Raw genomic sequence first — 13259 nt, 5'->3', positions numbered from 1 at the left:
TTGGAGTGTATGTTGCATTGAGTGCAGTGTAATTATGTGGCGTGTAATTATTTGGCACTGAGTGGTATTTGGAGTGTATGTTGCATTGAGTACTGTGTTATTATGTGGCGTGTAATGATGTGGCACTGAGTGGTATTTGGAGAGTATGTTGCATTGAGTGTAGTGTAATTATGTGGTGTGTATTTATGTGGCACTGAGTGGAATTTGAAATGTATGTTGCATTGAGTGCAGTGTAATTATGTGCCGTGTGTTTATGTGGCACGGAGTGGTATTTGGAATGTATGTTTCATTGAGCGCAGTGTAATTATGTGGCGTGTAATTATGTGGCACTGAGTGGTATTTAGAGCGTATGTTGCATTCAGTGCTGTGTAATGATGTGGCATGTAATTATGTGGCACTGAGTGGGATTTGGAGTGTATGTTGCATTGAGTGCAGTGTAATTATGTGGTGTGTAATTATGTGGCACTGAGTGGTATTTGGAATGTATGTTGCATTGAGTGCAGTGTAATTATGTGGCGTGTAATTATGTGGCACTGAGTGGTATTCGGAATGTATGTTGCATTGAGTGCAGTGTAATTATGTGGCGTGTAATTATGTGGCACTGAGTGGTATTTGGAGTGTATGCTGCTTTGAGTGCAGTGTAATTATGTGGCACTGAGTGGTATTTGAAGTGTATGTTGCATTGGGTGCAGTGTAATTATGTGGTGTGTAATTATGTGGCACTGAGTGGTATTTGGAGTATATGTTGCGTTGAGCGCAGTGTAATTATGTACCATATAATTATGTGGCACTGAGTGGTATTGTGTGGAGTGTATGTTGTATTCAGTAGAGTGTAATTGTGTGGCGTGTAATTATGTGGCACTGAGTGGTATTGTTTGGAGTGTATGTTGCATTGAGTGCAGTGTAATTATGTAGCATATAATTTTGTGGCACTGAGTGGTATTGTGTGGAGTGTGTATTGCATTCAGTAGAGTGTAATTATGTGTTGTTTAACTATGTGGCATTGAGTGGTATTTGGAGTGTATGTTGCATTGAGTGCAGTGTAATTTTGTTGCATATAACTATGCGGCACTGAGTGGTATTTGGAGTGTATGTTGCATTGAGTGTAATGTAATTATGTGGTGTGTATTTATGTGGCACTGAGTGCTATTTGGAATGTGTGTTGCATTGAGTGCAGTGTAATTATGTGGCGTGTGTTTATGTGGCACGGAGTGGTGTTTGGAATGTATGTTGCATTGAGCGCAGTGTAATCATGTGGCATGTAATTATGTGGCACTGAGTGGTATTTAGAGCGTGTGTTGCATTCAGTGGTGTGTAATTATGTGGTATGTAATTATGTGGCACTGAGTGGGATTTGGAGTGTATGTTGCATTGAGTGCAGTGTAATTATGTGGCGTGTAATTATTTGGCACTGAGTGGTATTTGGAATGTATGTTGCATTGAGTGCAGTGTAATTATGTGGCCTGTAATTATGTGGCACTGAGTGGTATTCGGAATGTATGTTGCATTGAGTGCAGTGTAATTATATGGCATATAATTATGTGTCACTGAGTGGTATTGTGTGGAGTGTATGTTGTATTCAGTAGAGTGTAATTGTGTGGCGTGTAATTATGTGGCACTGAGTGGTATTTTTTGGAATGTATGTTGCATTGAGTGCCGTGTAATTGGAAAGGGGCGACCGAATCGGTCCCCCCGAACTTATGGCCGAGTGCCTCGATCCCCCCGGGAAGCCATTTTGGGCGGGAGGCGCGTCTCAGCTGGTATGCCCGAAGCGGCGTAGCTGGGGCGCGCCCGTTCCCGCCCTAGAGTGGGCTGGCCTAGACACCGACGCAGCCAGCCACGCCCTCAGGGGCAGGCAGGGGCGGGTATACGCCCGCCCTGAAGACGGATAAAAAGGGACGCAAGACCAGAAGACATCCTCTTGTTCTTGTGCTCTGAAGCTGCACCTCCTCGCTGCACGTGAGCTCGGGACAGAACGAAGAGCCAATTTTGAGCGTTTTAATCTTTCTCTTTGTCTTTTTAGATACTTCGTCGAAAGGATGCCCAAGAAAGGAACAAAGAGAATGTCGACTGACCAGTTGGTTCGGGCACTCATGAAGGATATGTCCGAAATTAAGAAGCGGTTGGCGGAGCGAGACGGCGAGGAGGGATCGGGGCGTCCACCGGCCGGAGGGAAGCCAAAGAGGCCGAGAAGGGGGCCGGTCGGGGGAGACGTCCCGGTTCCCTGTTCTCCGCTCGAGGCGCCAGCCCCGGTACCAGCCCCGGTACCGGATGAGGGGAATCCGATTCCCGTGATAGTTACCCCGACGTCTGCCGGAGATATGCCTCCTGAGTTGGCGGCACAGTTAGCAGCATGGTTGGGGGACAGCAATGGGGGCGCCATGGCTACCGAAGCGCAAGCTCTCATAAAGCAGTTGCGCGAGAAACGTGATACAGCCAAGGTGCCCGCGCCGGATGCGGCGATAGACAAGCCACGAGGGACGGAAGCAGCGTCCGGTGCAGGTAAGCGGCCATTGCCGATTGCAAGGGATGAGTCAACACCCTCTCGTAGAGAAAGACTGGGGCAACATGTTCCTTTGCCAATAAAGGAAAAGATTTGGGCGGGGGAATACGTTAACATTTTCTCCCTGCTCGTTGATCACTATGAGGTCGAAACTGTTAAAGGTCAAAAGGATCTGATGCATCCGAGTGTTTGGCGCGCAAAAATGGCCGCCTTTAAAGTGAATGAAAATATTGGTAACTGGGGTAATGCTTGGGGAATTTTCACGGCAATTTTGGGGGAACGTAGGCCTGATTTACTCCCTGAATTTCCAGTATATCAGTCACGAATTATGGGGTACTCAACATCACATCAAGGTAACCAATGGTTCTGTTACGACAACCTTTTCAGGAAAGCGATGGAGCATAACAAAAGTTTAACCTGGGACTGTTACGATTCTTTAACGTGGAATAAGATGAAAGAGTCCGGAATGTTGAAAGTGCCATTGGTGGGGAGTGCTGTTAGTGAGTCCTCCCGCCAAAATGGGGGGACGCCCTTTCGGTCGGGTACGGGTACAGACGATTACCCGAGACCCGCCGGCAATACAGGGAAGAGGGGGTTCTGTTTCAATTTCAACAGAAGCAAATGTACTAGGCCCCCGGGGTCTTGTAAGTTCAAACACGAATGTAGTGGTTGTGGGGCACCCCATCCTGAGTCCTCGTGCAGAGCCAAATCGGGTGAAAATGGGGGTAGAGGAGGCGCTAAACAGGTCTAATATAGTCCGAGGGGCGCCTTTACCAACCCCGATTGATACCCTGGCGATGATTCCCTGGCTCAGCGAATACCCTGATCGTACTTCTGCTGGGGTGCTACGAAACGGTTTTTCATATGGTTTCCGCATCCCGGTGGGTAGCTTTCAGGGTGTCGGGTCGTGCAAAAATCAACTTTCCGTCTTGCAGCATACAACTGTAGTGCAGGATAAGATCCGGAAAGAGGTTACCCGAGGTCGGGTTGCCGGCCCGTTTCCTGTCCCCCCGGTACCGAACTTTGTTTGTTCTCCTTTAGGGGTGGTCCCCAAGAAGGACCCGGGTGAGTTTCGATTGATTCACAATTTATCAGCCCCTCATGGCCTTTCTGTAAACGATGCAATTAATCCAGAAATGTGTTCGGTGCGGTACGCATCATTCGATGAGGCCGTCGCCATTTTGAATCGCCTGGGGCCCGGGACGCTGATGGCGAAATCAGATATCGAGTCAGCGTTCCGTTTGCTCCCGGTATACCCGGATGATCAACGTTTGTTGGGATTCATGTTTCAAGGTTTGTATTACATGGACAGGTGTATGCCAATGGGGTGCTCGATATCTTGTGCTTATTTCGAGAAATTCAGTAGTTTTCTGCAATGGGTTTACACGAAGAAAACAGGTTTTCGGAACGTGATGCATTACCTCGACGATTTTCTGTTCCTTGGGGCCGCTGGGGATGATGAATGTGCCCGGGCCTTGACTGACTTTTGTGTTTTAATGAATCAATTTGGCGTGCCGTTGGCACCAGGTAAAACTGTGGGTCCCACGACTTGCCTCGAGTTCCTCGGGATCGAGTTGGACTCTAGTGAGGGTTGTTTTCGTTTACCAGCTTCCAAAGTATCGAAATTCAAGACAACCCTGCAAATGTGTATCACTGCACCTAAAGTTACGCTGCATCAATTGCAGCAATTGGTGGGGAAGTTGAATTTTGCCTTAAGGGTGATCCCGATGGCCCGCCCCTTCTCCCGTTCGATTGCACAGGCGATGGTCGGCCTAAAAGAGGGCCACCATCGCACGAGGTTATCGGCCGAGGTCCGCCAAGACATGCGTATTTGGTTAGCATTCTTGGCGGATTTCAATGGTCGAGTCGTCTGGAACAAACCGGCCTTGTCCTCTGAAGAGCTGGGTCTGTGGACGGATTCAGCGGGAAGCATGGGTTTCGGCGCCATCTTCGGCACAAAATGGTCGGCACAAAAGTGGCCAACATGGTGGCACGATGAGGGGCTGACGAGTAATATTGCTTTCCTTGAGCTGTTTCCTATTTTGGTGGCCCTCAGATCCTGGCCCGATGGTTTCAAAAATCATTCTGTCATATTTTGGTCTGACAATATGACCGTTGTAGAATGCATTAATAGTCAGGCAGCACGTTGTAAAATGATTTTGAGGCTGCTTAAAGAGATTGTCTTACTGTGTATGCAACTGAACGTGGTATTCAGAGCAAAGCATGTCCCGGGGGTGATGAATCAGGCTGCTGATGCACTGTCTCGTTTTCAAATGCAGGCTTTCTCGGGTTTCCTTCCCTCAGCGGACCCCGAGCCAGCACCCTTTCCCGAAGCTCTCTGGTCTCTCGGTGCCCCGAACTTCGTTACCTCGTGGGAGAGAGTCTAGCACCAAGGACGAGGAAGGCATACGAAGGGGCGTTTCGGGCTTATTTGGCCTTTTTGGGGACTGAGAGAGGGGGACTTTGGGGGCATGAGGATTGGGTAGTACATTTTCTGATGTCCTTGCGTAAGGCTGGGAAGTCGGTGGCTACAGCCCAGAGGCATCGTGCTGCCATCTCCTTTGTTGCCAGGGCTCATAATATCCAGGACCCGACAGCGTCTTTTGCTGTACAGAAAGCGCTGCGTGGGTGGCAACGCCTTGAGGGTCGCAGAGTAGATGAGAGGCGCCCGATAGGTCTGGATAGGTTGTCCCAGTTGCTGGCCACACTCCCCGACATATGCTCGTCTCAGTTCGAGGCCTGTTTGTTCCGAGCCGCTTTTACGCTTGCATTTCACGGGGCTATGAGGATAAGTGAGCTGGTGGCAAGGAGCAAGCGGGATATGGCGGGGGGTTTGTGCCGGGAACACGTTCAGATCAGGGGTGAGACTATGTCGGTATCCTTTGTCAAGTCAAAAACCGATCAAAGTGGGGTGGGAGACTGCATAGTCATTCGCAGGATTCCAGGGTCCTCCATGTGTCCGGTGAGGTGTTTAGAGGACTACCTAGCACAAAGGGTGGCATCATGGGGGGGGACAATGTTGAGACACGCGGACGCCACCCCACTGACAAAGTTTCAGTTTCAGCGGGTGCTCGCGATGTCAATTACCGCAGCAGGCTTGGACCCGGGTGAGTTTGGGACCCATTCCTTTCGGATAGGGGCTGCCACTGAAGCTGCAGCCAGGGGTCTTAATGTGGAACAAGTAAAACGAGTGGGGCGTTGGTCCTCCAATTGTTATAAGAGGTATGTGCGGTTGCACATGTTGTGAAGCTGTAACAATGTACTCACGCTTCTTGTCTTTTGTTTGGTTTTCAGTTACGCAAGCCTTCGAGGCGGGGCGGACTATGCAGTCGACCCAACACCGGGCCAGCGGTCAGACATCACCGGCTGTGAGAAAGGAGGTGTGGGTCGTGGGCCACTCATACGTGAGGCGTGCCGCAGACGTATTCAAAGCAGGTGACATGATTCACGTAGCTGGGGAATACGGGTACAGGATGTCCTTCTACGGAAGGGGCGGTCTCTGTATTGACCAGTTTCAAGCTTACTTTGAGGGTTTGTTAGGGCGGATGAGGTCACCGCCGTCTATAGTCATAGTACATTTAGGGGGCAATGATTTGGTCACCACCGGTAGACGACTTCTCCTGGAGGCGATGCTTTCCACCGTAAGTTGGTTGGCGAGGAAAGTTCCGGGGTGCATAATTGCGTGGTCTCATATCATCCCACGAAAAGAGTGGCGGGGGGCTATTTCGATCCCTGCTTTGAACCATTCTGTTAGGAAACTTAATAACAAAATGAGTAGGTTGTTCCGTTCCAGGACATTGCATTCTATCTCGCACGGTTGTATTAATGATGACAGCATGTATATGGGGGATGGTGTGCATTTGTCTCGGGTGGGAAATGAGTTACTCATAGGAGACTTCTTAGCATGGTTAAAAACGTTGGAACATGACCTTTAGCTAGGAGTTTTGGTGGGGGGCCCGGATAGCCGGTCAACTATCCGGGCCTGTGGCGGTAAGGTCATGATCGGTGAGCACTAATTAGTAGATCCCTATGAGTGGGCGTCACCCAACACGGATGGGAGCGCTCGGGAGAGGTGGCCATTGGCCCCTCAATGGGGAGGCGGTCCCTTCTAAGGATGGGTCGCCGGAAGTAAAGGAAAGGCGGTCAAGGCCCCTTCCTTTGTAGGAGGGGTTACAGCCCCCTCCTGGGGAATTTCCCGGGGCCAGTGACATCTGCGACGGCAGATGCGGTAAGTTGTGTGGGGTTGGGATAAGGGCCACGATACCTTCTAGATACCTCACACGAGTATTCGAACGACCTTTAACTGGCGTCGAGTTTTAGGTGCCCCCGTCAAGTCAAGGGAAATTGGTAGTAGTTGCACTTGAGGTACGCCTCCGTGCTGTCGCCCATCCCAAGTGGGAGGGGTAAGTCCGGTTAGGGATCTTGACACCGGTTATGACCTTGCTGTTGGCCCTTAAACGTTAGGTTGTACAATTTCAATATGTCAAGAAATGTTTTGTAGGTTGCTAGTTCGGCTAGGAGAACCTCTGTATTAGAGAATCTGTTAAGGTTAGCCAAACATCGCAATATGGTAATGAAATTGTACATAACATGAAACGTTTAATGTTTTAATTTTGTTTTAATAAATACGGCCGGGATGGTCACTCCATCCCACTTCCAAAAACTTCAAGAACTGTTTCCGGTTTCACTCCTTTGGGGATTGTGTTGAGAGGGGGTGGCGGGTATCTCGGCTATATGGAAAGGGGCGACCGAATCGGTCCCCCCGAACTTATGGCCGAGTGCCTCGATCCCCCCGGGAAGCCATTTTGGGCGGGAGGCGCGTCTCAGCTGGTATGCCCGAAGCGGCGTAGCTGGGGCGCGCCCGTTCCCGCCCTAGAGTGGGCTGGCCTAGACACCGACGCAGCCAGCCACGCCCTCAGGGGCAGGCAGGGGCGGGTATACGCCCGCCCTGAAGACGGATAAAAAGGGACGCAAGACCAGAAGACATCCTCTTGTTCTTGTGCTCTGAAGCTGCACCTCCTCGCTGCACGTGAGCTCGGGACAGAACGAAGAGCCAATTTTGACCCACCCACCAGCCCCTGAAGACAGCCAGTTGTGTATAATAAAGTTGATTAATTTTGTTTTTGTTTTCGTTTCCAGGTTGTAGTGCCATGTTGATTTTGAGTTAATAAAGAATGTTCGTTTTGAGTATGTTTGCCATTAAAGATATTCAGTTAGTGTCGAATTTTGATGTATGCTCTTTCGGTCATAGTGGCCAAGGTATTCTTAGGTTAATTTGCACTGTCGTATTTATTTTGGTAGGCGGTAAGGTCATGATCGGTGAGCACTAATTAGTAGATCCCTATGAGTGGGCGTCACCCAACACGGATGGGAGCGCTCGGGAGAGGTGGCCATTGGCCCCTCAATGGGGAGGCGGTCCCTTCTAAGGATGGGTCGCCAGAAGTAAAGGAAAGGCGGTCAAGGCCCCTTCCTTTGTAGGAGGGGTTACAGCCCCCTCCTGGGGAATTTCCCGGGGCCAGTGGCATCTGCGACGGCAGATGCGGTAAGTTGTGTGGGGTTGGGATAAGGGCCACGATACCTTCTAGATACCTCACACGAGTATTCGAACGACCTTTAACTGGCGTCGAGTTTTAGGTGCCCCCGTCAAGTCAAGGGAAATTGGTAGTAGTTGCACTTGAGGTACGCCTCCGTGCTGTCGCCCATCCCAAGTGGGAGGGGTAAGTCCGGTTAGGGATCTTGACACCGGTTATGACCTTGCTGTTGGCCCTTAAACGTTAGGTTGTACAATTTCAATATGTCAAGAAATGTTTTGTAGGTTGCTAGTTCGGCTAGGAGAACCTCTGTATTAGAGAATCTGTTAAGGTTAGCCAAACATCGCAATATGGTAATGAAATTGTACATAACATGAAACGTTTAATGTTTTAATTTTGTTTTAATAAATACGGCCGGGATGGTCACTCCATCCCACTTCCAAAAACTTCAAGAACTGTTTCCGGTTTCACTCCTTTGGGGATTGTGTTGAGAGGGGGTGGCGGGTATCTCGGCTATATATGTGGCATGTAATTATGTGGTACTGAGTGGTATTTGGAGTGTATGTTGCATTGAGCGCAGTGTAATTATGTAGCATATAATTATATGACACTGAGTTGTATTGAGTGTAGTGTATGTTGTATTCTGTAGAGTGTAATTATGTGGCATGTAATTATGTGGCACTGAGTGGTATTTGGAGTGTATGTGGCATTGAGTGCAGCGTAAGTATGTGGCGTGTAATTATGTGGCACTGAGTGTTATTTTTTGGAATGTATGTTGCATTGAGTGCTGTGTAATTATGTGGCGTGTAATTATGTGGTACTGAGTGGTATTTGGAGTGTATGTTGCATTGAGCGCAGTGTAATTATGTAGCATATAATTATATGACACTGAGTGGTATTGAGTGTAGTGTATGTTGTATTCTGTAGAGTGTAACTTTGTGGCATGTAATTATGTGGCACTGAGTGGTATTTGGAGTGTATGTGGCATTGAGTGCAGCGTAATTATGTGGCGTGTAATTATGTGGCACTGAGTGGTATTTGTACCGTATGTTGCATTGAGTGCAGTGTAAATATTTGGTAAGTAATTATGTGGCACTGAGTGGAATTTGGAGTGTATGTTACGTTGAGCGCAGTGTAATTATGTAGCATGTAATTATGTGGCACTGAGTGGTATTGTGTGGAGTGTATGTTGTATTCAGTAGAGTGTAATTGTGTGGCGTGTCATTATGTGGCACTGAGTGGTATTTGGAGTGTATGTTGCATTGAGTGCAGTGTAACTATGTGGCATGTAATTATGTGGCACTGAGTGGTATTTGGAGTGTATGTTGCATTGAGTGCTGTGTAATTATGTGGCATGTAAATATGTGGCACTGAGTGGGATTTGGAGTTTATGTTGCATTGAGTGCAGTGTAATTATGTGGCGTGTAATTATGTGGCACTGAGTGGTATTTGGAATATATGTTGCATTGAGTGCAGTGTAATTATATGGAGTGTAATTATATGGCACTGATATATTTATGTGGCACTGAGTGGTATTTGGAATGTATGTTGCATTGAGTGCAGCGTAATTATGTAGCATATAATTATGTGGCACTGAGTGGTATTGTGTATAGTGTATGTTGTATTCAGTAGAGTGTAATTATGTGGCGTGGAATTATGTGGCACTAAGTGGGATTTGGAGTTTATGTTGCATTGAGTGCAGTGTAATTATGTGGCACTGAGTGGTATTTGGAGTGTATGTTGCAATGAGTGCTGTGTAATTATGTGGCGTGTAATTTTGTGACACTGAGTGGTATTTGGAGTGTATGTTTCATTGAGTGTAGTGTAATTATGTGGCACTGAGTGGTATTTGAAGTGTATGTTGCATTGGGTGCAGTGTAATTATGTGGTGTGTAATTATGTGCCACTGAGTGGTATTTGGAGTATATGTTGTGTTGAGCGCAGTGTAATTATGTACCATATAATTATGTGGCACTGAGTGGTATTGTGTGGAGTGTGTATTGCATTCAGCAGAGTGTAATTATGTGTTGTTTAACTATGTGGCATTGAGTGGTATTTGGAGTGTATGTTGCCTTGAGTGCAGTGTAATTATGTTGCATATAACTATGCTGCACTGAGTGGTATTTGGAGTGTATGTTGCATTGAGCACTGTGTTATTATGTGGCGTGTAATGATGTGGCACTGAGTGGTATTTGGAGAGTATGTTGCATTGAGTGTAGTGTAATTATGTGGTGTGTGTTTATGTGGCACGGAGTGGTGTTTGGAATGTATGTTGCATTGAGTGCAGTGTAATTATGTGGCATGTAATTATGTGGCACTGAGTGGTATTTAGAGCATGTGTTGCATTCAGTGGTGTGTAATTATGTGGCATGTAATTATGTGGCACTGAGTGGGATTTGGAGTGTATGTTGCATTGAGTGCAGTGTAATTATGTGGCGTGTAATTATTTGGCACTGAGTGGTATTTGGAATGTATGTTGCATTGAGTGCAGTGTAATTATGTGGCCTTTAATTATGTGGCACTGAGTGGTATTCGGAATGTATGTTGCATTGAGTGCAGTGTAATTATGTGGCATATAATTATGTGGCACTGAGTGGTATTGTGTGGAGTGTATGTTGTATTCAGTAGAGTGTAATTGTGTGGCGTGTAATTATGTGGCACTGAGTGGTATTTTTTGGAATGTATGTTGCATTGAGTGCCGTGTAATTATGTGGCGTGTAATTATGTGGTACTGAGTGGTATTGTGTGGAGTGTATGTTGTATTCAGTAGAGTAATTCCACTATCGATTCCGCCTTATCCCTAGGGCCGCAGGTGGGGACCGTGGTCTCGTCCTGTATCTACCAACTGCACAGGATCAGGAAAGTGGCATACCTTTTTACACCTGATGCCCTCCTGCAGGTTATCATGGCACTCGTCCTCTCCCGCCTAGATTTTTCTAATGCGATCTACCATGGTCTGCCTAAAACATCGATGGCTAGACTGCAAGTGGTCCAAAATCAGGTGGCGAGATTGGCCTTAGGGATTCCGAAGTGGCAATCTGCCAGGCCCCTCCTTGTCAAACTCCACTGGCTCCCTGTCATCTCTAGGGCAGCCTTCAAGATCGGCTGCCTCATTTTCAAGTCATTAGCTGGCCCCTGCCCTGCCTTTGTGAAATCCCTCGTCAGACCCTACTGCCCATCCCGTAACTTGAGATCCTCTCACCTCCACTTCTTGACCGTCCCTTCTTACAAACTCTGCAGATCTGGAGGCCGGAGATTTGCTTACCTGGCCCCCAGGCTCTGGAACTCTTTCCCCCTTTCTCTTAAAACTTCTAACTCTTTGACTCTTTTTCGTAAATCTCTAAAAACTTGGCTTTTCCCCCAATCTGGTTAGTCTCTCTGTCCCCTTTTACTTCCAACCAGTGCGAGGAAACCCATGGTGTCAGTGCGCTTTACAAGCACCCCTTACGATACGATACGATACGAGTAGAGTGTAATTGTGTGGCGTGTAATTATGTGGCACTGAGTGGTATTTTTTGGAATGTATGTTGCATTGAGTGCCGTGTAATTATGTGGCGTGTAATTATGTGGTACTGAGTGGTATTTGGAGTGTATGTTGCATTGAGCGCAGTGTAATTATGTAGCATATAACTATGCTGCACTGAGTGGTATTTGGAGTGTATGTTGCATTGAGTACTGTGTTATTATGTGGCGTGTAATGATGTGGCACTGAGTGGTATTTGGAATGTATGTTTCATTGAGCGCAGTGTAATTATGTGGCGTGTAATTATGTGGCACTGAGTGGTATTTAGAGCGTATGTTGCATTCAGTGCTGTGTAATGATGTGGCATGTAATTATGTGGCACTGAGTGGGATTTGGAGTGTATGTTGCATTGAGTGCAGTGTAATTATGTGGTGCGTAATTATGTGGCACTGAGTGGTATTTGGAATGTATGTTGCATTGAGTGCAGTGTAATTATGTGGCGTGTAATTATGTGGCACTGAGTGGTATTTGGAATGTATGTTGCATTGAGTGCAGTGTAATTATGTGGCGTGTAATTATGTGGCACTGAGTGGTATTTGGAGTGTATGCTGCTTTGAGTGCATTGTAATTATGTGGCACTGAGTGGTATTTGAAGTGTATGTTGCATTGGGTGCAGTGTAATTATGTGGTGTGTAATTATGTGGCACTGAGTGGTATTTGGAGTATATGTTGCGTTGAGCGGAGTGTAATTATGTACCATATAATTATGTGGCACTGAGTGGTATTGTGTGGAGTGTATGTTGTATTCAGTAGAGTGTAATTGTGTGGCGTGTAATTATGTGGCACTGAGTGGTATTGTTTGGAGTGTATGTTGCATTGAGTGCAGTGTAATTATGTAGCATATAATTATGTGGCACTGAGTGGTATTGTGTGGAGTGTGTATTGCATTCAGTAGAGTGTAATTATGTGTTGTTTAACTATGTGGCATTGAGTGGTATTTGGAGTGTATGTTGCATTGAGTGCAGTGTAATTTTGTTGCATATAACTATGCGGCACTGAGTGGTATTTGGAGTGTATGTTGCATTGAGTACTGTGTAATTATGTGGCATGCAATCATGTGGCACTGAGTGGTATTTGGAGTGTATGTTGCATTGAGTGTAATGTAATTATGTGGTGTGTATTTATGTGGCACTGAGTGCTATTTGGAATGTGTGTTGCATTGAGTGCAGTGTAATTATGTGGCGTGTGTTTATGTGGCACGGAGTGGTGTTTGGAATGTATGTTGCATTGAGCGCAGTGTAATCATGTGGCATGTAATTATGTGGCACTGAGTGGTATTTAGAGCGTGTGTTGCATTCAGTGGTGTGTAATATGTGGTATGTAATTATGTGGCACTGAGTGGGATTTGGAGTGTATGTTGCATTGAGTGCAGTGTAATTATGTGGCGTGTAATTATTTGGCACTGAGTGGTATTTGGAATGTATGTTGCATTGAGTGCAGTGTAATTATGTGGCCTGTAATTATGTGGCACTGAGTGTTATTCGGAATGTATGTTGCATTGAGTGCAGTGTAATTATGTGGCATATAATTATGTGTCACTGAGTGGTATTGTGTGGAGTGTATGTTGTATTCAGTAGAGTGTAATTGTGTGGCATGTAATTATGTGGCACTGAGTGGTATTTTTTGGAATGTATGTTGCATTGAGTGCCGTGTAATTATGTGGCATGTAATTATGTGGTACTGAGTGGTATTTGGAGTGTAT

The sequence above is a fragment of the Lissotriton vulgaris genome, chromosome 7, assembly GCF_964263255.1.
Source record: "Lissotriton vulgaris chromosome 7, aLisVul1.2, whole genome shotgun sequence".
NCBI lineage: Eukaryota > Metazoa > Chordata > Amphibia > Caudata > Salamandridae > Lissotriton > Lissotriton vulgaris.
The sequence above is the reverse complement of the archived record's forward strand: the minus strand, read 5'-3'. Positions refer to the sequence as shown.